The 22873-nt window shown below is 42.7% G+C and overlaps 1 protein-coding gene and 2 long non-coding RNA genes across 7 annotated transcripts in view; 1 reads left to right on the forward strand and 2 right to left on the reverse strand.

Annotated features, from left to right (window-relative positions):
* Window positions 1-11410, forward strand: part of LOC140470801 (uncharacterized) — a 678281-nt gene extending 666871 nt beyond the window's left edge. The window contains exon 3 of the long non-coding RNA XR_011956722.1: window positions 11301-11410. This is a non-coding gene — a long non-coding RNA (uncharacterized lncRNA). The remainder of the gene's footprint in view (window positions 1-11300) is intronic.
* Window positions 8731-13290, reverse strand: LOC140470767 (uncharacterized). The gene is made up of 2 exons (XR_011956663.1): window positions 12356-13290; window positions 8731-12160 (listed from the first exon to the last, which is right to left on the reverse strand). It is a non-coding gene; the product is annotated as an uncharacterized lncRNA (long non-coding RNA).
* Window positions 13291-21781: 8491 nt separating this feature from the next.
* Window positions 21782-22873, reverse strand: part of LOC140470744 (histone H4) — a 277673-nt gene continuing 276581 nt past the window's right edge. For all 5 annotated transcript variants that reach the window (XR_011956654.1, XR_011956653.1, XR_011956651.1 and 2 more), the window contains exon 3: window positions 21782-22655. The gene's annotated coding sequence lies outside the window, so the exon portion shown is untranslated. The remainder of the gene's footprint in view (window positions 22656-22873) is intronic.

Consider the following 22873-nt stretch of genomic DNA (forward strand, 5'->3'; position numbering starts at 1 on the left):
GTTTTTTTTAAGTTCACTGGTGGGTTGTGAATTTATTATCCATCCCAAGTTGAGCCCTTGGGAATGAGATAGTGAGCTGCCTTCTTGAACCACTACATTCCCTGTGCTGTTGGTAGACCCACAATACTATTAGAGAGGGAATTCCAGGATTTTGACCCAGCAACAGTATAAACGAACAGCTGATATATTTCCAAGTTGGACGGTGAGTGGCTCAGGGGGTAACTTGCAGGAGGTGGTATTCTCATGTACCTGCTGTCCTTGCCCTTCTAGATGGAAGTGGTTATGGGTTTAGAAGATGCTGTCTGAGGAACTTCTGCAGTGCATCTCACAGATGGTGCACACTGCTACTGAACACGGATGGTAAAGAGAGTGGATGTTTGTGGATGTGGTGCCAATCAAGCATGGACTGTGTTGTCTCTGGATGGTGTTTGGCTTCGCAAGTGTTGTCTACAAGGTGCATTGCAGAAGTGATTGAGTGTCTATGTGTGTGCACATGAAAGTGTGTGTGTGGCAATGGAATGTCTGTATTTCTCTGACACACACATGCACACCTTCATACTCTCACTCAAACACACTCGCACTCATACTCTCTCATACACACACCCTCATACGCTCTATGTGAGCAATATTAATTTGAAACCCACGTTGAGTCCCAACTGGAGAACAATCACTAGCGTTCCCTGCCAGAGTGTCGCACCCACCTTGTTTCCTGGTCCAGAGTTTAATGGGAAGCAATGTGACAAGAGAAAGGATCACAAAACAGTGGGACAATGAGTTCTGCCACCTCAGCGCTGTGTTCCTGTGCTGGATTCAAAGAGGGATTTCCTGTCAATAACATCATTGCTTCAGCAAACACCAACCCCAGTGTTTCCTGTTCCCTGTTGCCCTTACCCCTTGCCAACACCCGTCCATTTGGAGGGAAACTCCTGTATCTGTGAAATTCACTCCATATCCTCACCATTGCAATGACATCACTGTTTCTGAGTAGCCTGTCTCATTAACAACATCCCACCAATCCAACCCAGACTATTCAATGCTAAACTCAAAAGATCACTCTTCACCCATATCTCTCGAAATTGTCAAATAGAAATTACTGTCCCTCATTTTCACAGCCTACATATATCGAGGCAAAACTTCCCTCTGTCCTCCACCTGTCAGCAGCAATTGGAACATTCACAGAGAAACATCGAAAATATGATTGTGAGGAGGCCTTTTGGCCCCTCCAGCCTGCTCTGCCCATTCAATGAGATCATGGCTGATCACCCAACTTGATCCTGTATCTCCCTGCGCTATCCCTTTAGCCCCTAAGAACTCTATCAACTCCTTCCTGAATAACATGCAGTATTCTGGCCCTGACTGCTTTCTGTGGCAGAAAATTCCACAGGGTCTCCACTCTCTGCATGAAGACATTTCTCCCCATCTCAGTCCTGCTCAGTTTCCATTCGACTGTGTCCCCCTCGTTCTGGACTCTACCCGATCACTGGGAACACCCTTCCTGTGTTCACTCTGTCTCGTCCTTATTCAAATTGAGAGGTTTCGATGGGATTTCCCATTAATTCTTCCAAACTCTAGTGAATATCATTCTAACCAATCCAGTGTCTCTCCATCTGTCAGTCCTTCCATCTCAGGAATCACTCATGGAAACCTGCTGTACAACCTCATGAGATCCCAAACTACGCACACAGTTCTCCAGGGTAGCCAGCCACCCCTGCTCCTGGACTTGAATCCTCTCGCTATGAAGGCCTCCCTTATCTGAGAAAGGATGTTACTCTCTTCATTGCTCCCCCCCACCCCCAATCGCATAGCTGACGCCATACATTCTGGATTTTTCCAGCATTTTGGGTTTATAACCTGTAACATTAACTCTCACTCTCTCTCTCTCTCCACAGATGCTGCAGACCTGCTGAGTTTTCTGAAGCAAGTTTTTAAAGAGTGTTTATGTCAAGTTTTCAGCCGGTCCCCAGTGAAGAACGAGTACTGATCACAGATGAAGAATGGATTACCTGGCACTGTGCGGTTGGAATTACTGGTCACATTAAGTATTGTTGCACTGGGACCCCTGTTGATCACAACAGATTGGTATTGGCCTTGGTGCTGGTTCTGGAAAAATTCAGTGGCCAGCTCTGTCCTGTCTGAGCTCGAGTTGTAATTCCCACCGGCATTGTTTAAGGCTTTCTGTTGAAAGTAGGGTCCAGTACCTCCGCTCATTACACACTCTGGAACGAGACAACTCCCAATCAGAACCTCCGTTTTAGTGGCTCTGGGGGGCGAGGAAAACCCCAGTAACAGGAACTGGAACAAAATAAGACAAAGAGGAAATAAAAGATTGGATGTTGAAATTGTCTCTGTTTTTCATGGATTTTATCATCGATGACATGATGGTAATTGATGGAAAGGAGACATAAAACAAGCGAAATTTCACATCATTGCAAAGTCTCCATGTGTTGTACAATCTACACTTTGAAAGATTTACGTAAACTATGGATGGCCAAATGGTACATAATCCAACCATTGCCTCTTGATGTTCAATGGTGTTACCATCACTGTCTCCACCCCGCTGCACTGTCAACATACTTGGGGGTTACTGTTTACTGTTTGCACCCCAGCCTACGATCAACATACTGGGGGTTATCGTCACTGTCCCCACCCGCTGCATTATCAACATCCTAAGGGTTTACTGTCACTGTTCCCACTCCCACCCCACTATCTATATCCTGGGGGTTACAATCACTGTGGCCAACCCCACCCTAGTATGAACATCTTTGGTATTAACTTCAACCTCCTTCAGCTCATATTGTCTCAGCTTCGACCTTTTTCTGATGGATTGTTTAACAAGGAATTGTAAACTCAGAGATCTACAGCACAGAAACGGGACCTTCAGCTGACTGAATCCATGTCAGTCTAAAGTAGCCAACTCTCTATTCTCTAATACCATTTTCCCAGTCATAAGGTCACAGCATGGAAATAGGCCTGTCGGCCCAGCGCGTCCATGCTGACCAGGTCTCACTCACGAAACTAGTCCCATTTGTTTACGTTTGGCCCAAATTCGTTGAAACCGTTCTTATCCATGTATCTTTCCAAATCTCTTTTAGAGGTTGTTTCTGTACCCACTTCCACCACTTCCTCTGGCAGGTCATTCCAAATATTGTCAGACCATATTTGGAACATTGTAAGCTGTTTTGGGCCCCCTATCCGAGAAAGGATGTGCTGAACTTAGAAGGGGTCCAGAGGGTGTTTACAAGAAAGATCCCAGGGATGAAGAACTTGTCATATGAGGAGACATTGAGGACTCTGGTTCTTAATTAGAAGGGTGAGGGAGAATCTGATTGCAAGTTACAGAATGTTGAGAGGCCTGGATAGAGAGAACATGGAGAAGTTGTTTCTATGAGTAGGAGAGATGAGGACCCAAAAGCACAGCTTCAGAGTGAAGGGATATCCCTTTAGAACTGACATACTGTGGGAGGGGGTGGGGGGTGGGGGAGAAGACGTAAGAAATGACTTAACGGGGATAAGCAATGGGGCACAGGTCTCTGGCATAGAGTATATCCATATTGTTCAGAAGGGAAGGAGGAAGAGAAGCAGAGCATTAGTATTCGGGGACTCCATAGTTAGGGGGACAGACAGGAGGTTCTGTGGAAATGAGAAAGACTAACAGTTGGTGTGTTGCTTCCCAGGTGCCAGGTTCATCGTGTTTTCAGGATCCTTGGTTGTAGTTCGCATATAGATGAGGTTGCGATTAGGTAGGTCCAAACTAAAGTTTCCGGGTCAGAAGAGCGTTCCAGTCAGGAAGCAGTTGGTTTGAAGTGTGTCTAACTCAATACAATGAGCATCCAGAATAAGGTAGGTGAACTTGCAGCATAGGTTGGCACCTGGGATTTTAATGTTCTGGCCATTTCAGAGACCTGGGTGGAGCAGAGACACGAATGGTTGTTGCAGGTTCCACCATTTAGATGTTTCGGGAAGAACAGAGACAATGGTAATAAAGAGGTGCAGTATTACAGCTGCAGAAAGGTTGAGGACTCATCAACTGAGGTAGTACAAGCTGAGATTAGAAATAGGAAAGGAGACAGTTTTCTATAGGCCTCTGAATAGTTTCAGAGATTTAGAGGAAAAGGATAGCAAAGATGATTCTGGACAGGAATGAGAGTGACAGGGTAGCTGTTATGGGGGACTTCAGCTTCCCAAATATTGACTGGGAATACTATAGTTCAAGCACTTTAGATGGGTCAGTTTTTGTCCATTGTGTGCAGGAGGGTTTTCTGCCACAGTATGTAGACACGTCAATAAGGGGTGAGGCCACATTGGATTTGGTACAGGGTAATGATCCTGTCCAAGTGTTAGATTTGGAGGTAGGTGACCACTTTGGTGATAGTGATCACAAATCAATTATGTTTACTTTACTGCTGGAAAGGGATAGGTATACACCAGAAGGCAAAAGCTACAGTTGGGGATAAGACAATTATGATACGGTTACACAAGACTAAGGATGAATAGGATAGGGAAGGAAACTGCAGGCGATGGGCACAATAGAAATGTGGAGCGTCTTCAAGGGCCCAATGGGAGAAGTGGCAGATGGAGTTGAATTTAGATAAATGCGAGGTGCTGCATTTTGGGAAAGCAAATCTTAGCAGGACTTGTACGCTTAATGGTAAGGTCCTATGGAGAGTTGCTGAACAAAGAGACATTGGAGTGCAGGTTCATTGCTCCTTGAAAGTGGAGTCGCAGGTGGATAGGATACTGAAGGAGGTGTTTGGTGTACTTTTATTTATTGGTCAGAGTATTGAATACAGGAGTTGGGAGGTCATATTGCAGCTGTACGGGACATTGGTTTGACCACTTTTGGAATATTGCATACAGTTTTGGTCTCCTTCCTATTGGAAGAATGTTGTGAACTTGGAAAGGGTTCAGCAAACTTGTACAAGGATATGGACTATATGGAGAGGTTGGAGGATTTGGACTATATGGAGAGGTTGAATAGGCTGTTTTTCCCTGGAACGTCAAAGGCTGAGGGGTGACCTTATAGAGGTTTATAAAATTATGATGGACATGGAATTATAACCAAAGTCTTTTTCCTGGGGTGGGGGAGTCCAGAACTAGAGAGCATAAGTTTTGGGTGACAGGGGAAAGATATATGAGAGACCTAAGTGGCAACTTTTTCACTCAGAGGGTGGCATCTGTATGGAATGAGCTGCCAGATGAAGTGGTGTGGGTTAGTACAATTGCGATACTTAAAGGGCATCTGAATGGGTCAATGCATAGGAAGGGTTTGGAGGGATATGGTGCTGGCAGGTAGGACTAAATTGTGTTGGGATATCTGGTCGGCATGGACGAGTTGCACTGACGGGTCTATTTCCATGCTCTACATCTCTATGACTCTATAACAGCTACACTGTGTTCGTGAGAAGTATGTAACTGTCAGGCAGGCAGGAAGTTGTCGAGCACAGGAGCCATGGTTTACTGAAGAAGTTAAGTCGCTTGTCAAGATGAAGAAGAATGCTTATGTTATGATGAGATGTGAAGGCTCAGTTAGGGTGATTGAAAGTTACAAGGTCGCCAGGTATGACCTAAAGTGAGCTAAGCTGAGTGAGGAGGGGGCATGAGACATTGGTGGATAGGATCAGGGAAAACCCTAAAGCCTTCTACTGGTATATAAAGGGATAAAAGAATAACTTGAGTAAGTTTAGTGTCAATCAAGGACAGTAGTGGGAAGTTGTGCGTGGCGTCACAGGAAATAGAAGAGTACTAAATGAATATTTTTATCAGTATTCACACTGGAAAAAGACAATGTTGTCATGGAGAATACTGAGAAACAGGCGACGAGATTAGTTGAGATTGAGGTTTATAAGGAGGTGTTAGATATTCTGGAAAGTCAGAAAATAGATAAATCCCCTGGGCCAGGTGGGATTCATCCCAGAATTCTCTGGGAAGCCATGGAGGAAACTGCAGAGATCTTGGCTTTGATCTTTATGTCATCATTGTCTACAGGAATGGTAGACTGGAGATAGCAAATGTTGTTCCCTTGTTCAAGAAGGGGAGTAGAAACAACCCTGGTAATTATAGACAAGATATCACTTGTCTTCCTCAAGGCAAATGTTTGATGAACAGAGAAAATGTAATATTTTGTCTGTACGAAGCCAAGTGTGACAATCAGCAGGTATGCTACTGCTGTGAGTGGAGAACAACATTTCCATAATTATAGAATGGATTGTGTCAAACACACATTGAGCTCAATTTCCAGAAGTAGAAGAGTCGAACATAACTGATGATTTTGTTTTTATATCTCCCTCTGGTCAATGCACAACAGCTCAGGTCCAAGAAATTCTATTATGCATAGCCAATTATCAATTGCAACATCTGAAGAGAGATCGACTTTATTCTCATAAGAAATATACGTTCAGGAACTGTATGAGCTCTATGTAATAAAGGCAATTTTAAAGTTACAATCAAGGTGAATAAACAGATCCTGCTGTTACATTGTTACAACGAGGATATATGAAGGAGATATTGAGTACACAAGGAAGAAAACCTTGACATTAATTTTGACTTTCTCAGTTACTGTTAATCTTTTGATAAATATTTGTCCTGTACAAAAACACAATTAAAAAATGCAAATTCCAAATGAACTTTTGGGCCAAAGCCTGATGTAAAGAGAATGCTTACTGCATACACGCACGCACCACCCGCCTCCCCCCCTCCCCTCCCCCATCAGTTCGGTTACCCTGATGGACTTTGTATGATATGATCTGCCTGTAAAGCACACAAAACAATACTTTTCATTATATCTCGGTACATGTAATAACAATAAATCAGATGCAATCAAATATTCATGTAGTAGAATCAAAGAGGTACAGGCTGATCACTGCAGCCACACAAACTGATAGGAAAGGATGAATAAATACACTTAAACATTGACATTACAGAGTCTGACAGGGAAAGATTGACAACTAAACTCTCACATTTACAAAGCAGAAACTGATAGCAACAGATGAAATCTCAGCGCACACACTCACACAGCAGGGATAGATTGACAATGACACAACACATTCACCAGGCAGAAACTGACAAGAACAGATCGATAACTATGATTAATGTATTCACACAGCAGAGTCTGAAAAGTACAGATTGACAACTACACTCGCTGTCAGATTGATTTATTTTCCTTTTAATGTGGAGAGCCTTGGACTTTCAATCTGGCATCAGTCAATCATGATCTTCTTGTTATTAGATACTCTACTGTCACTGGCTGCGAGAGCAGAGAAAAAAAAATCATAAAATACAATTGTGACAGTGTCTGTAAGGACAGTATTTCTTATTGCACGTTCATTGCCTGATTGTTCTCAGCCCTTAGTAAATGACAGATACATATAGAATGGCGACGTGAGCGTCCCTGATCGTGTTTGACTTCACATTGGTTTCACATTTCCTTTAACTGCATTAAGAAGGGCTGAATTAACCCCCAGTGCAATAAGTAGTCAGTCGATGCAGCATACGATAACGAGCGGTCCCTGACCCTCTGCACATTATTCACTGGTTTCACTGATTTCACAGAGAGAGCATATTAGACAAGAACGAGTCAGTCCTCAGCTGTAAAGGAGGGAATGGGGGAAAGTGTTAACTATTCTTTTGTAATAGAAAAACAAATGAACGAGTATGGACTCATGCACTCTCCTCTAAAACTATCTGCTCTTTTCTACATGTTTGCTGGCTTTTCAATTTTTTTTAAAAAAGCAGTTGATCACTTGGTGCCAATTCTTTCTCCTTCCCCAATGACAGCCACATTAAACAGCAACAGAGAGAATGAGTAGTGTTTCGCGGAATTTCGAATCCAATACCACAATATGTTAAAATTATATTGTATAATATCCTGACTAGATTAGATTAGATTCCCTACAGTGTGGAAACAGGCCCTTCAGCCCAACAAGTCCACACCAACCCTCCGAAGAGCAACCCACCCAGACCCCTTCCCCTACATTCATTCCTGACTAATGTACCGAACACTACAGGCATGGCCAATTTACCTAACCTGCACATCTTTGGACTGTGGAAGAAAACCGGAGAACCCGGAGGAAACCCACGCAGACACAGGGAGAATGTGCAAACTCCACACAGACAGTTGCCCGAGACAGGAATTGGCGGGTCCCTGGCGCTATGAAGCAGCAGTGCTAAGACTGACCCACCGTGTCGCGCCTATTATAATAAATTCTGCAACCACCGAAGGTTTTGTTAGTTATAATCGTTGCCACCTTTATCATAAAATCCTTCTGCATTTCTCCAACTTGCGGGAACAGATTTTCTCTTTAACTCTATCTTCATCAACAAGACGTCTTGTGCCTTTGTTTCAAATTAACTTAAATTTTCTACTGTGTTCTTCTTGATCCTCCTGATGAATTGATGTAAAACACAAGAAAACTTGATGCCATTATCTCAGATACTCAATGTCATCACATAATATTTTGAAACAGTGGAAAGATTTCGTGTGATCAGATAGATTAGTAAAGCTGTTCAATTTTCTTTTTGAGTTAAACAGTTTCATTCTTCAATACATCTACTTTGACCATTCCAATTTCCTCCACTGCATGAGAGAAAATCAAAGTCCTTTTGCCTTCCTTCCACCCTCCCCAATAGAGCTACACAAGTGGCCCAATGAGGATGAGTACTATCACAATACAGAGCACACAATACACTTACTTTTACTTCTATATCACTGTGCACTGAGGAAAGAAAAACTAATTATGAGAGTGACAGATGAGCTATTTATTCACGGAACACAAACTGACAGGTACATATACTTTCACATACAGATGCACTCATCCATTCATATAGTCGAAGCTGTCAGGGATAGACTGATAATTGCACAAACACATCCACATTACAGAAACAGACAGGTACATTTTGATAACACACATTCCCGGAGCAGAATCTCACAGGTATGCACTAATAACTACATTCTTACATTCACCTAATGGGGCAGATTGATATAGCAAAAGCTGACAGGTAGAGACTGAGAATGACACTCATATTCACACAGCAGAATCTGACAGGGGCAGATAGAGAATTGGACAGTCATCTTCACATCACAGAAACTGTAAGTATAAACATTTGGGCATATTCTCATTGGAGTTTTGAAGAACAATGTATAACTTTTTGGTGGAAGAGAAAGTGATCTGAAAAGGAGTTGACAAAGTATGTAGATGCTGGGTGAACATCACTGCTCATCAGAGAATCCGGGGTAAAGAGACAGTTTGAACAGGAAGCCTTCTGTCTAATAAGAAAGTGTAGAACATGCTGCCCTTATTCTATTCCACAGGGAGTAGTTTGGGTTGGTTTATCAGCTTAACTTCAGTTCAGGTAGCTATAGATCTTTCATGATACATAAGGGAGTCTTTGGTTATGGACAATAAACATAAAAATGGGGTTAAAAACAATAGTGATTCTTTTCTTATGACAGAACACAGGCAAATAAAAATGCCACAAACATTTCATTTTCCTTGTGGTCTTCTGCTTTGAGACATTTAAACTGACCCAAGCCTGAAAGAAATTAATAACTATAGTGTATACCTTACAACAGCATGGTAGAAATAGGAGACATCATTCACCTTCCACTTTATCTGTAACATACTGATATGTATGTGTTCACAGATCACACACTGACAGGTTCAGTTTCAAATGACCATGACATACCAGGAATGGAATAAAAAAAGATTGTTTGCTTCTTTTCTTGAGGTATCACACACAAGATACAATTCACACACACCAACATCTGCAAACAGTAGACGTTTAATAAAGTTTGTACAAGTTAGGTCACTCCTCTGACACTCTTTCCTGACGTGCAAAATTGAGTCAGAAGAGAGACCCCAACCAAAGAAAATACATTTCCTCTCTACAGGTCAGTTGACAATGTTTACAGATACTCTGGCCACTCCCCCATGGTCACATGCCACTGAAGACAACCCCCAACCTCACAGTCACATATTACCCCAGGTACTATGGTAGGATGAGATCATCCTCGGAGATAATGCAAATGCTCATGCCCTCATCCTGGGAATTAATGCAGAAGATTTCCTGACTCAGTGATTCCCAAGGAAAACATAGGTGTGATGTATCCAAACTTCGGAGTGACCCTGAAAATGAGTTCTGGTCCTGCTTCTGCCTCAGACAACGTAGGGGTGATGGGCCTCAGCATTGGGGATGATCAAGCAAGCGAACCTGATTGGCTGGGGATGGCTATAAAAGTATGATAGAGATTCAATAGTAATTTAACTTGATAATAGGGAGAGCAGGAGCAAACGACTGTGTAATTGGAGTTAGGGTCATTCGTATTCCTGCCTGACTGTCGTCCCCACCCACTTCCAGAACATTCACTCAGTGCAGTTTAACCCTTAATATTACATTAATGTCCAGAAAGATATTCCCATTTAATCTTTCCACATTACAGAACAGAAGGATCTGCTGATGGGGAGTTGAAGAGGGGAGGGTGAAGGTTCATGTGGAGCATATATACTGACTGAGACCAATTGAGTCAATTAGTCTGGCCCTGGGTACAAACTTAGTGGAACAAAGACAAATATATTTACTTTTCATCTCATTAGAGTGGTAAGGAAAACATCATTTCCTATCCAGGATAGATTAAATGTCCTTCCTCAGGGGATCATTTCCTTGGGAATGTGCAGTTCCATGTTCAAAGAACATCAGCCTTACTGGAAGCAAAGTAGCAAGAGTGGCCTGTCCAGCAGAAAGCAATCCTTTGGTCATCCCCATTTCACCTTCTGTCAGAATGAAGGTGGATTAATCTTGAGCTGGATTTTCCCTCATTTTGATATCAATTTTTGGGGTATAGTATCAATGTCTGGGTCAGCATTCATTGCCCATCTGAGTTGTTCATTTTGAGAAAGTGACGGTGAGTTGCCTTCTGGGACTGCAGTCCTTGTGGTGTTGGCTCACCCACAATGCTGATAGGGAGCACTTCCAGGATTTTGACCAGGATAGTGAAGGAACAGCCAATGTAGAGATTTATGATGTTCAAGTCCCAGTCGTTTCAGTGACTCCATTAGATCTTCATGTACTGGTTGTTTTGAGATTTCTGTCTGCAAACCCTCCCTTTCTAACAGCCTGTTAATGAGAATGGCGTGTGATATGGAGGGGAGCTTGCAGGTGGTAATGTTCCCAGGTAACTGCTGCTCTTGTTCTTCTAAATGGTGAAGGTGTGGGTTTGAAATGTGCTGTCGAAAAGATTTAATAATACAGATTAAGAACAGATCCAAATCCTCTGATCATTTGTGAACTTTCTTGTGCCTCCACAGACTGGAATACTGAGTAAATTCTTTCCCACACTCAGAACATATGAATGACTTCTTCCCAGTATGACTTAATTTGTGTGCCTGTAGGACAGATGAATATCTGAATCGCTTCCCACACTTGGAGCATTTGAATGGCTTTTCCCCTGTGTGGATGCGTTGGTGTCTCACGAGGGCTGATGACACAGTGAATTCTTTTCCACAATCAGAGCAGGGAAATGGCCTCTCCCCAGTGTGAACTCGTTGGTGCATGCGCAGGCTGGATACCTGCGTGAATACCTTCCCACACTCCAAGCAGGTAGGTGGCCTCTTCCCTGTGTGAACTTTCTGGTGTGTCAACAGGGTGAAATACTCACAGAACGTCTTGTCACACTCAGAGCAGGTGAATGGTCTCTCTGCAGTGGCATCACGCTGGTGTACCCGCAGAGCAGACGAATCAGGGAATCCCTTCCCACATTCGGTGCAGGTGAACGGCCTCTCCCTGTAGTGACCACGTCGATGAAATTCCAGAGTTGACAGGGCCTGGTATCCATTCCCACAGTCATCACATTTCCATGGTTTCTCCATATTAAGGGTGGCCTTGTGTCTCTGTAAGTTCCTACTATGAATGGTGTGATGTTTCTTTCGGGTATGAGACTGTTTGAAGGTTTATCAATTCATTGAAAGACTCGCAGTTGATAAGTATGTCTCAGTTCTTTTCCAGCCAAATTGTTGTGTCAAATCTTTTGAACCAGAGAGACAGACATTCTTGATCTATGGTTTACAGTCACTGATATTTAAGTGCCAGTTATTTCAGTGAACCTATAAGATCTTCAAGTGTTGGTTGTTTTGAGATTGCTGTCTGAAAATCTTCCCTTTCTAACATCCTGAAAAAAAGTTATAAAAGTCATCACTATTCGGTTCGAAATTCAGAACAATCAAATCTAAGTGAGCATCATTTCTTGCCCTGGACAGATTCTGTCCCTCCCTGAGTTCATTTCCTTTCTCTTTCAGTTGCTGTAAATAGATAATTTCAGACCAGAACTTTACAAAGAAGAAACCAGGTGAAAAGGTTTACTCACAGATATGGGAGAGAGGAGGAATTGTCAGTCTGAGTAAAACTCCATCTTCATTCGGACAAAGACAAGCAGCATCACCAGCTTTTGCTGGATAGGACAGAGCAGCTTTCCAAACGCATGGTTGCACGTTCGCGCTCAGACAATAGGGCACTCTGATTGGTTGGAGATCCAGATTGCTTCCGGTCCTCCAGTGCTTTCTATTGGTCACTTTGTCGCTTTTGATGGCGCTGGGGTGGAAGACGGAAGCACGTGGGACAGCAGCGGGCGTGACGAAATGACGTTTGTATGCTTTTTGTCAGTAGACAAAGAGACTGCTGTGATAACTGACCAATGACATTGAAGGAGTTTTCCCCGCCTCAACGACGTTTCTGCACATGCGCGGAATACGCTTTGTGGGTTCAGATCGTGACCCTGTCATATGAGCAGCAGCGACAGGGATTGTGGGAATTGTAGTCCCCATGAAGCTCCTGGTGCCCTGTCTCCGGGAAGTGGATGAAAAGTGTGGTCGGAACCTGGTGGGAACAGGAGTCCTGAAACGTTAATTCTGCTTTCTGTTCACAGATGCTGCCAGACTTGCTGAGCTTTTCCAACAATTTCTGTTTTTGTTTCTCATTTTCACCGGCCGCATTTTTGGCGGCTTTTACAAGGACTTAGAGACCTGGGTGGCAGCTTTTGGGGGAGCAGCGAAATAGGTGACTCTGACAGTGAATACCAGAAGCATCTTCAGGGAAGGAGATTTGGGCTAATAGCAAAGAGATCATCAGATGAATTAGCGGTCCAAAATTAGACAATGAGGGAATATACGGGATATAGTGATTAATATATATAGACTGGGAAGTATATTCAGACCATGTAGAATAATGTGTTTGGAATGTCCAGCCTGTACTTATAAAACCATATTATTCTTCTTGAGCAGTGACTATGCATCAAGGATGATTCTTTTTCTCTGCGTCCTGGGATTATTGAATGGTTTAATGCTGAATCTGCAAGTGCTGCCCATGTAGGGTAGATGATATTTGCTGAAGCCAGTGTAGGTGTGATTGGTACATTTTCACATGCTTCTTCCAGTGATAACCTTTGTTTTCCATCTGGGGATATTTCCGATACTCAGAATTGCTGTCTTCTTCCATGATACTTCTTTGCCAAATTGCATGGTATTGGGACAAAGAGTCCCCCAAGTGTTTGGGGGCATTACATTTTTGTTTTTAAGAGAAAATGTGGACTCATACTGAACACAGTTATCTGCCAACCTGGAACTCTTTTTCAGTGAGGATGCTTGCTCAAATTACTGAGCTGCTTTGGAAGTCCTGTGTCAGATGTGCAATTGATGCGATCTGCCTACTGTAGTTGATTGTGCACAAGCAGTGCCTCAGTTCAAAGCTCTTCAGTCTGATCTGCATTTTAATAACCACCTTCCTGGAGGTCATTCAAGAGGGGAGGGCAAAAAGGCAAGTGGTAGTCGTAGGGGACTCTTTAACTGGGAGTATTGACAGCATCCTTTGTAAGCAGGATTGAGAGTACGGCACGGTGTATTGCCTTCCCCATGTCAGGGTGAGGAACATCCCTAGCCTCCTTGAAAGGATATTTAAGTGGGAGGACAAGGATCCAATTAGTCTGGTCCACGTTGGTATAAACATCATAAGCAAGGTGAGGACGAATGACCTGTTTGGCGATTATTAAGCACAGGGAACAAATTTAAGGAACAGGTCCTCAAGGGTTATAATCTCCAGATTACTACAGGAGCCATGTGCAAATTGGTTTAGGTAAAAGAAAATTAGGGAATTAAACACGTTCCTAAAAGAGTAGTGTGGGAACGAGGGGCTCCGTTTCATGGGGCATTGGCACAGTTTTGGAACAGGAGGGATCTGTACTATTGGGACGGTCTCCACCTTAACTGATTGGAACCAGTGTTCTCGTGAAAAGGAGAAATTAGGTGATCACTAGGACTTTAGTGATGGAGGGTGGGGTGGGGGGTGGGGGGTGTGGGGAGTGACAGGAAGTATCATGGTCAATAGAAAGGAAAGCAGCAGATTAGCGTGTGCAGAAAGGTTTAACTACATCCAAGTCTATGAAAGACGTTAAAAGAAAGGATGAGTCAGGAGATATTAGTGGAAATTAGTAGAATTAAAAAAGGTGTAAAAAATTAGCATAAAGGCACTTTACCTAAATGCTCATGGCATTCAAAACAAGGTAGATCAGTTCATTGTGAATTAGTGTGATTTAGTAGCTATTATGGAACAGGATTGCAAGATGGTCAGGTCTGGGAGTTAACTATCCAGGGCTTATCAGACTGTTTGGAAGGAGAGACAGAAAGGGAAGGGGGTGGTATAACTCTGATATTTATGAATGATATTAGAGCTATGGTGAAATAGGTTCCATGAAGAATAAGGTGTAATCCATTTGAGTGGCAAATAGAAACACAAAGAAAAATAAGTCACTGTGGCGAAGTCTATATGGCACCAAATAACATCACACTGGGGAGGGAAGTGAACATAGAAATAACTAATTCCTGTAAAAATGGTTTGGTAATTACCATGGGGCACTTTAAACTACATGTCAATTGGTGAAACCAGGTTGGTGAATAGAGCCTTGAGGAGGAGTTAATTGAATGTATCCACGATAGTTTTCTTGAACAGTATGTATGGACTAAACTACTCTAGATCTGGTTCTGTGTAATAAGACAGGATTAATTAAAGATGTCATAGTTACAGATCCTCTTGTAAGGAGTGATCACGATATGGTTGAATTTAGAATACAGATGGAAAGAAAGATAAAAATCCAATACCAGAGTCCTGTGCTCAAACAAAGGAGACTACAATAGGATGACGGAGGAGTTAGCAGACTTTATGTTGGGACAATTGCCGAACAGTGGAGGACTTTCAAAGCAATTTTCCAAGGTGCTCCACAAAAGTATACACCACTGAAAACGAGGTTAATCTGTCATGGGTGTCTAAGAAAGTAAGTGAGGCTCTCAAGTTACAAGAGAAGGCACACAAAGTGGCAAAGAGCAGTGGGAAGCCGGATGACTGGGAAATCTTTAAAGGTCATCACAAAGGCACAAAAAAGCTATAAAGAAAGTAAGATAGATTATCAGATTAAAGTAGCTCAGAATATAAAAACAGACAGCAAAAATTTCTTCAAATATATAAAGCGAAGAAGACTGGCTAAGATAAATATTGGTCTTTTCGAAGATAAGAAGGGGGATTTCACATTGAGATAATGAAGAATTGGCCAAGACATTGAACAGGTATTTTGTGTTAATATTCACAGTGCAAGATGCAAGTACCGTACCAGTAATTGACAAGGAGATGAAGGGAGATGTCATGGAGTCCGACAGCACAGAGACAGGCCTTTTAGCCCCAACTCTTCAATGCCAACAAAAAGGTCCATCCAATCGCATTCCCTGTAATTGGCCCATATCCTTCTAATCATTTCCTGCCCATGTATTTGTCTAAACGCATTTTAAATATTGCTAATGTATCTTCCTCAACCACTTCTGCTGTCAACTCATTCCATGTGCATACCGCCCTCTATATAAAAACATTGCTCCTCCAGTTCCCTTTTATACTTTCCCCTCTAACGTTAAACTGATGCCCTCTGATCCTCCAATCCCCAACCTTGGGAAAAAGACTGAGTGCATTCATCCAATCTGTTCCTCCTGTAATCTTATACAGTTCTATAAAATCCCCCCTCAGTCTCCTATGCTCTAAAGAGTGAAGTCCTAGTATGTCTACGTATAACTCAGACCGCTGAGTCCTGGCAGCATCATTGTAAATTTCTTCTGCACTCTTTCCAGTTTAGTAACATTCTTTGTACAACAAGGTGACCAAAACTGAACAGACTACTCCAAGTGCGGCCTCACCAATGTCCTGTGCAACTGCAACATAACTTCCCAACTTCGATACTCAATGCCCTGACTAATGAAGGCCAGTATGCCAAAAACCTGCTTCACTGCTGTCTACCTATTACTCCACTTTGTCAGAACTGTGAACTTGAACTCTAAGTTCCCTCTGTTCCACTACACTCCTTAAGGCTTTATGATTCACCATGAAACTCCTACCTTGGTTTGTCTTTCCAAAATACAAGACCTCACACGCACACAAAGGTATGCTGACTATTCCATATCAAACCCTGTCTTTCCAAATGCATCTATATCATATCTCTCAGAATCTTCAAGTAGTTTACCTACCATAGATTAAGGCTTACTGATCTGTATTTCCCAGGTTTTTCTTTGCAGCCATTCTTGAATAATAATGGACCAATTACACGATAATGGGATTGAATGGACATTTTTGTTGGCATGGAACAGTTTGGATTAAATGGCCTGCCCCTGTGCTGTAGGACTCTATGACATCTCCCTTCGTGTCTTTGTCAATTACTGGCACGGTATTTGTATCTTGTACTGTGAACACTAACACAATAACATTTGTCACCCTCCACTCTTCTGTGATCTCACATGGCTAACAATGATGCAAAAATATCCCCCCGCAATTTCTCCTCCAGCCTATTGCAGTGAGGACCCAGAAACAATTATCACAAAAATGTCAATGTTGGACAAACTAACGGATATAAGGGCAGACCAGTCTCCTGGCCCTAACGGATTGCATCTGACTGGACTAAAAGAAATGGCACTCTTGCTAATTTTCTAAACTTAGCTGGACTCTGGGGCAGTTCCAACAGATTGGAAAACAGCAAATGTGATGCCACTGTTTAAGAAGGGAGGTAGAGAAAACAAATGGGGAATTATAGACCAGTGAGCTTAACATATGTAGTGGGCAAGATGCTCGAATCTACTATCAAGAAGAAATAGCAAAGCATCTTGAGAGAAATTGTCCCATTCGGCAGGCACAACAGGTCATGCTTAATTAATCTTTTGGAATTCTTTGAAGCCATTATAATTGCACTGAATAATGTGGACCCAGTAGATGTGATATATCTAAATTTCCAAAAGGCATTTGACAAGGTGTCAAGCAAAAGGCTGCTGCATAAGATAAAGATGTTACAGGCAATCCACTAGAATGGATAGAGGATTGGTTAACAAACAGAAAGTAAAGATGGGGATAACTGAATGCTTTTCTGGTTGGCAATCAATGATAGTGGTGTGCCTCAGGGATCATTGAGTCATAGAGATGTAAAGCAAGGAAACAGATCCTTCAGTCCAACTCATCCATGCTGACCAGATATCCCAACCCAAACTAGTCCAACCTGCCAGCACCCAGCCCATATCCCTACAAACCTTTCCTATTCATGCACCCATCCAGATGCCTTTTAAATGTTGCAATTATACTAGCCTCCACCACTTACTCTGGCAGCCCATTTGACACATGTACCACCCTCTGTGTGAAAAGGTTGCCCCTTAGGTCTCTTCATATCTTTCCACTCTCACCCTAAACCAATGCCCTCTAGTTCTGAACTCCCTCACCTCAGGGAAAAGACCTTGTCTATTTACCTTATCCATGCCCTTCATGATTTTATAGGTCTCTACAAGGTCACTCCTCAACCTCCAATGCTTCAGGGAAAATAGTCCTGGCCTATTCATCCTCTCCCTATAGCTCAAATCCTCCAACCCTGGCAACATCCTTGTAAATCTTTCCTGAACCTTTTCAAGTTTCAGAACATCTTTCCAATAGGAAGGAGACCAGAATTGCATGCCATATTCCAAAAGTGGCCTCACCAATGTCCTGTACAGTCGCAATATGACATCCAAACTCCTATACTCAATACTCTGACCAATAATGGAAAGCATATCAAATGCCTTCTTCACTATTCTGTCTACCTGGGACTCTGCTTTCAAGGAGCTATGAACCTGCACTCCAAGGTCTCTTTGTTCAGCAGCACTCCCTCGGATCTGAACATTAAGTGTATAAGTCCTGCTAAGATTTGCTTTCCCAAAATGCAGTATTTATCTAAATTAAACCCCATCTGCCACTCCTCAGCCTATTGGACCAGTGTTGGGACCACAATTGTTTACAATTTGCACAGATGGTGTGGAGTTGAGGACCACATGTAGTGTGTTAAAGTTTGCAGATAACAAATGTTTAGAGGCATACAGATTGTTTAAGTGAGTGTGTGAAGTTCTGGCAGATGGCGTAAAATGTTGGTAAATGTGAAGTCATCCATTTTGGTCACAATAATAGTAAAAAGGAGTATTATCCGAATGGAAAAATTTGCAGTAAATTGCTGTGCAGAGAGACTTGGGTATCCTTGTGCATAAATTGCAGAAGGCTGGTCTGCGGATGCAACAGTTAAATGCTCAGGCAATGGGGCACCACGGTGGCTCAGTGGTTAGCACTGCTGCCTCACAGCACCAGCGTCCCAGGTTCACTTCCAGCCTCGGGCGACTGTCTGTGTGGAGTTTGCACATTCTCACTGTGCCTGTGTGGGTTTCCTCCCACAGTGCAAAGATGTGCAGGCCAGGTGAATTGGCTATGCTAAATTGCCCACAATGTTCAGTGCATTAGTCAGAGAGAAATGGGTCTGGGTGGGTTACTCTTCGGAAGGTCGGTGTGGGCTGGTTGGGCCAAAGGGCTTGTCTCCACACTGCATGGAATCTAATCTAATCTAAAAAAATTGTATATTGTGCTTTCTTGGTAGAGGGATCAAGTTTAAAAATAGTGAGGATATGTTGCGGCTATGTAGGGTGCTGGTGAGGTCACACCTCGTGTACTGTGTGCAGTTTTGGTCTCCTTACTTGAGAAAGGAGATACTGGTAATAAAGGGGGTGCAGAGAAGGTTCACTGGGTTCCTGAGTTGATGAGTTAAGGGTATTGCTTTCTGAGGAGAGACTGAGTGGACTGGGATCATATTTGTTAGAATTTAGAAGAATGGGGGCGGAGGGGCAGAGGGGAGAAATCGTACAATAATATATAAAATCAAAAAGGGAATAGATGAGATTGAAGCAGGGAGAATGTTTCCACTGGCGAGTGGAACTAGAACAAGAGGGTATTGCCTCAAAGTTAGGGGGAGCAGATTTCGGACTGAACTGAGAAGAATTTATTCACCCAGAGGGTTGTGAATTTGTAGAATTCCCTGCCCAGTGAAGTAGTTGAGGTTTCCTCATTGAATGTTTTTAAAGCTAAGATAATGTTTTTAAAGAGTAAAGGAATTCCGGGTTATGGTGAGAGGCTGGGTAAGTGGAGCTGAGGCTGGGAAAAGATCAGCCATGATCTTATTGAATGGCGGAGCGGGCTCAAAGGGCCAGATGGCCAACTCTTACTCCAGAGTCTTATGTTTGTAATTCTTAGTGATCCATCATCCCAAACCTGGAACATCACTGCAGGAGATTGTCAGGTTAGTATGCTCAGCCCAATTGCTCTGAGCTGCCTCAATGACTTTACGTTTGAATGAAAGTCCAAGTTGGTACTCTGATTACACAATATGTAACACCATTTGAGACTCCTCAGGCACACAAGCAATCTCTGTTCTAACATTGTAAAAGAAGATCAGTCACATGGAACATGTTTTATGTGACAAAACATCTCAACATCCTTCAGGAGAGTTTGCAAAATAAACATTGGGCACCGACACATTGAATGGTATTCTCTTGAATGATGAAAATCTTGATTGTAGGGCAAGTTTTGAACAAATATTCACAAGGAGAGAGGCAGAATGGTTGAGGGATGGAATATCAGAACATCCTGCTCAACAAGGTTATAATGGTGTAATGACAATCAAGAGTTGCTAAAGAGGGCAGAATGAGTGGAATGCAGGTATCTCAGAGTGAGGAAGTAACAGAGGCAGGGAGCAACAGAGCTCAATATGCAGATATCACAGAGTTATGGACTAGATGTTACAGTGATCAAGAGGGATGTTTGCAATTTTTAACTGGAGCAAATTTCTGCTCATGGAGGCAGTAGCTTAGTGGTATTATCAGCAGACTATTAAACTAGGGATCCAGGTAATGTTTGGGGGATCTGGTTTTGATATCCACTATGACAGATTATGGAATTTGAATTCAATGAAAATCTGGAATTAAAAGACTAACAGTGGCCTGGTTGATTGTTGGAAAATCCCACCTGGTACACTGAAGTCCTTTAAAGGAAGGAAACCCTGTCCATACCCAGTCTGCTGTATATGATTCTAGATCCACAGCAATGTGGTTGGCTCTTAACTGCCCTGGATAAGTAAGTGATCCTGTGACTCAATAAATTAATAAAACATCCAGTGCTGTAGAATACACTGTCTGATAATTTAGCAACAGTGGAATAATGGAGACATTGGGTTGTCTGATGAGGTAGAATGGGTAATGTCAGCAGATGTGTGAAAACTAATGCCATGCCTTTGGGTGAGCTCACCTCATGGTGTTGTGTGGTTGAGAACACCTGGAGCCAGGGATAGGCTCCTCCCTTGGGGGTTACCAAGTTCTCGGTTTTTGGAAAGGAAAGGGAGTTTGGAAATGAGGCCACATTGGTTTTCACTGGATGGATGATGATGGTGGAATTAAAGTGACAGGGACCATACCAGACGAGAGCAAGAACTGGTAAAAATATCAGGGAATGGGAGGGGGTTGGATGTTTGGCCATTAAGTGGAAAAATGGTCAAGAGACGAGAAGTAGGTTCTCATGGACATGAGGAGCTCCCAAGATAGGAGGGGAGCTGGAGGAAGTTGGGTATTCAGGACTCAGACAAGGTGGAACTTCAGAGACAGTTTCAGGGAAGGGAGGGATATGGAAGAGACAGCTGCTCAGATTATCTCAATCTGAATGACAAAGAAGCTCAATGAGCTCCTTACAAGATGGAGGAGAGAGAAAAGGAACCTTTTCAAAAGGAAGTGCAAAGGACATTAGAAAGTGTTAGCGAACTGGGTGTTTACCATAAATTTGATATAATTGACCTTTAATAAACACCTGTAACCAAGCTAGAATTTCCAAAAGGTCAATTGAGAAAGACTACAATGAATCAAATTGGATGCTGGATGTGATCAACAGCAAATTCCAACTCCTTCATTTATGGAAGTTACTTTGGCAGTTATGTAGTTAACTTACACATGCTTGGGATCATAATACAGGGCTCCAGTAACAGATAATGATTTTGATAGGTTAGCTGAATCACTGGTACATGAGCTAACACTGAAGACAATGAGGTTGTAATGTGATAGGTTAAGTGTGATGGAGGGAACCACTGTGGCAGACGGTGATTAGTTTAGAAAGATAAAGCAAGCCAATATGATTCGCATAGCCAATGTTATCCAATAAGCGCAGGAAGGACAACTGTAGAAGTTGCAGGAGAACAAGGAGCCTGTGGGGAGCCAGGGAAGACATTTTGCTGGCTCCCACAGCTTTGATTTTGCAAGATTAATGTTTAATTTTGTGAAGGACTTTCTACGTCTCCTGGTAATTTTTAACAAAACATTGAGTAATTCTTCCACAACACAGTCAAAGGGAGATCACTTCAATGAGCACTTAGAAATGAGAAATAGGTTTGGTACAGTGTGTTTAACACAAAGTGCATTTATTTCCTTGTCATACAGATCAGTCATCCCTTTAACTGAGCTGGAGTTCATTAACTTCAGCAGAAACCTGCCCCAGTGAATATCATTCAGTTATCAATTACAAAAATAATTAAGTTCTTTGACATAGCTCCTTATCAGGTGGGACTTGAAACAAAATCTTCTGGCTGAGACTATGAAGCAGGGTGATGTTCACAGTAAAAACCAAGCACTGTCATTTCTCATGAATACGCTGGTGTTTCAGCAGCTTGGATTTCACAATGAATCTCTTCCCACAGTCAGTACAGCAGAACAGCCTCTAACTTCCGAGAGATCCTTGGTGTTTTAACAGGTTGGATTTATGAGACAGTCCTTTCCTGTCATATGAGGTGGTGAAAGGTCTCTCCACAGTGTGGATCTGCTGGTGGTTAAGGAGGTTGGACGATGGCTTGAACCCACACCCACAGTGAGAGCACATGAAGGGTCTCTCGTCACAGTGAGGATGTTGTTGGGATATCAGTGCCCCAGAGTTTTTAAAGCACCTCCCACATTCTGAGCATTTCAAAGGTCTGTTCTCTGTGTGAACTTGCTGGGGTTTCAGCAGGGCGGATGATTGAGTGAATCCTTTCCCACCCTTGGAACAGATGAATGGCCTTTCCCCATTGTGGCTGTATTTGTATTATGACAGGGCAGATGATCTGCTGAAGCCTTGTCCACACGTACAACACACGTACGGTTTCTCCGCCACTGTGAACAGTGCTTTTTTCCGCAAAACCCAATGATATACAGACGACAATAAACTCGGCAGCATGGTCAGATTGGGAAGTGATGCCTGGTTTTAAGTCTCCTCATTGCAAATCATCTTCTTCCAATACTCTGTGAAATTTATTGAAAACAAAAGGCAAATTAAGTGAGAACCCAAAAAAAGATGTTTAAAAACCCAGATGCAACTCAACCCAGCAAGTCTGCTGTCACCAATCAGTGAGATCAGAGCTGATCCAATAATCTTCAGCTTGATTTTCTTGCCTTATGCCCACACCCTTGAATTCCTTACTAATTGAAAATCTATTTATCTCAGCCTTGGACACAGTGAG

This window comes from Chiloscyllium punctatum, chromosome 52, assembly GCF_047496795.1.
Source record: "Chiloscyllium punctatum isolate Juve2018m chromosome 52, sChiPun1.3, whole genome shotgun sequence".
Taxonomy (NCBI): Eukaryota; Metazoa; Chordata; class Chondrichthyes; order Orectolobiformes; family Hemiscylliidae; genus Chiloscyllium; species Chiloscyllium punctatum.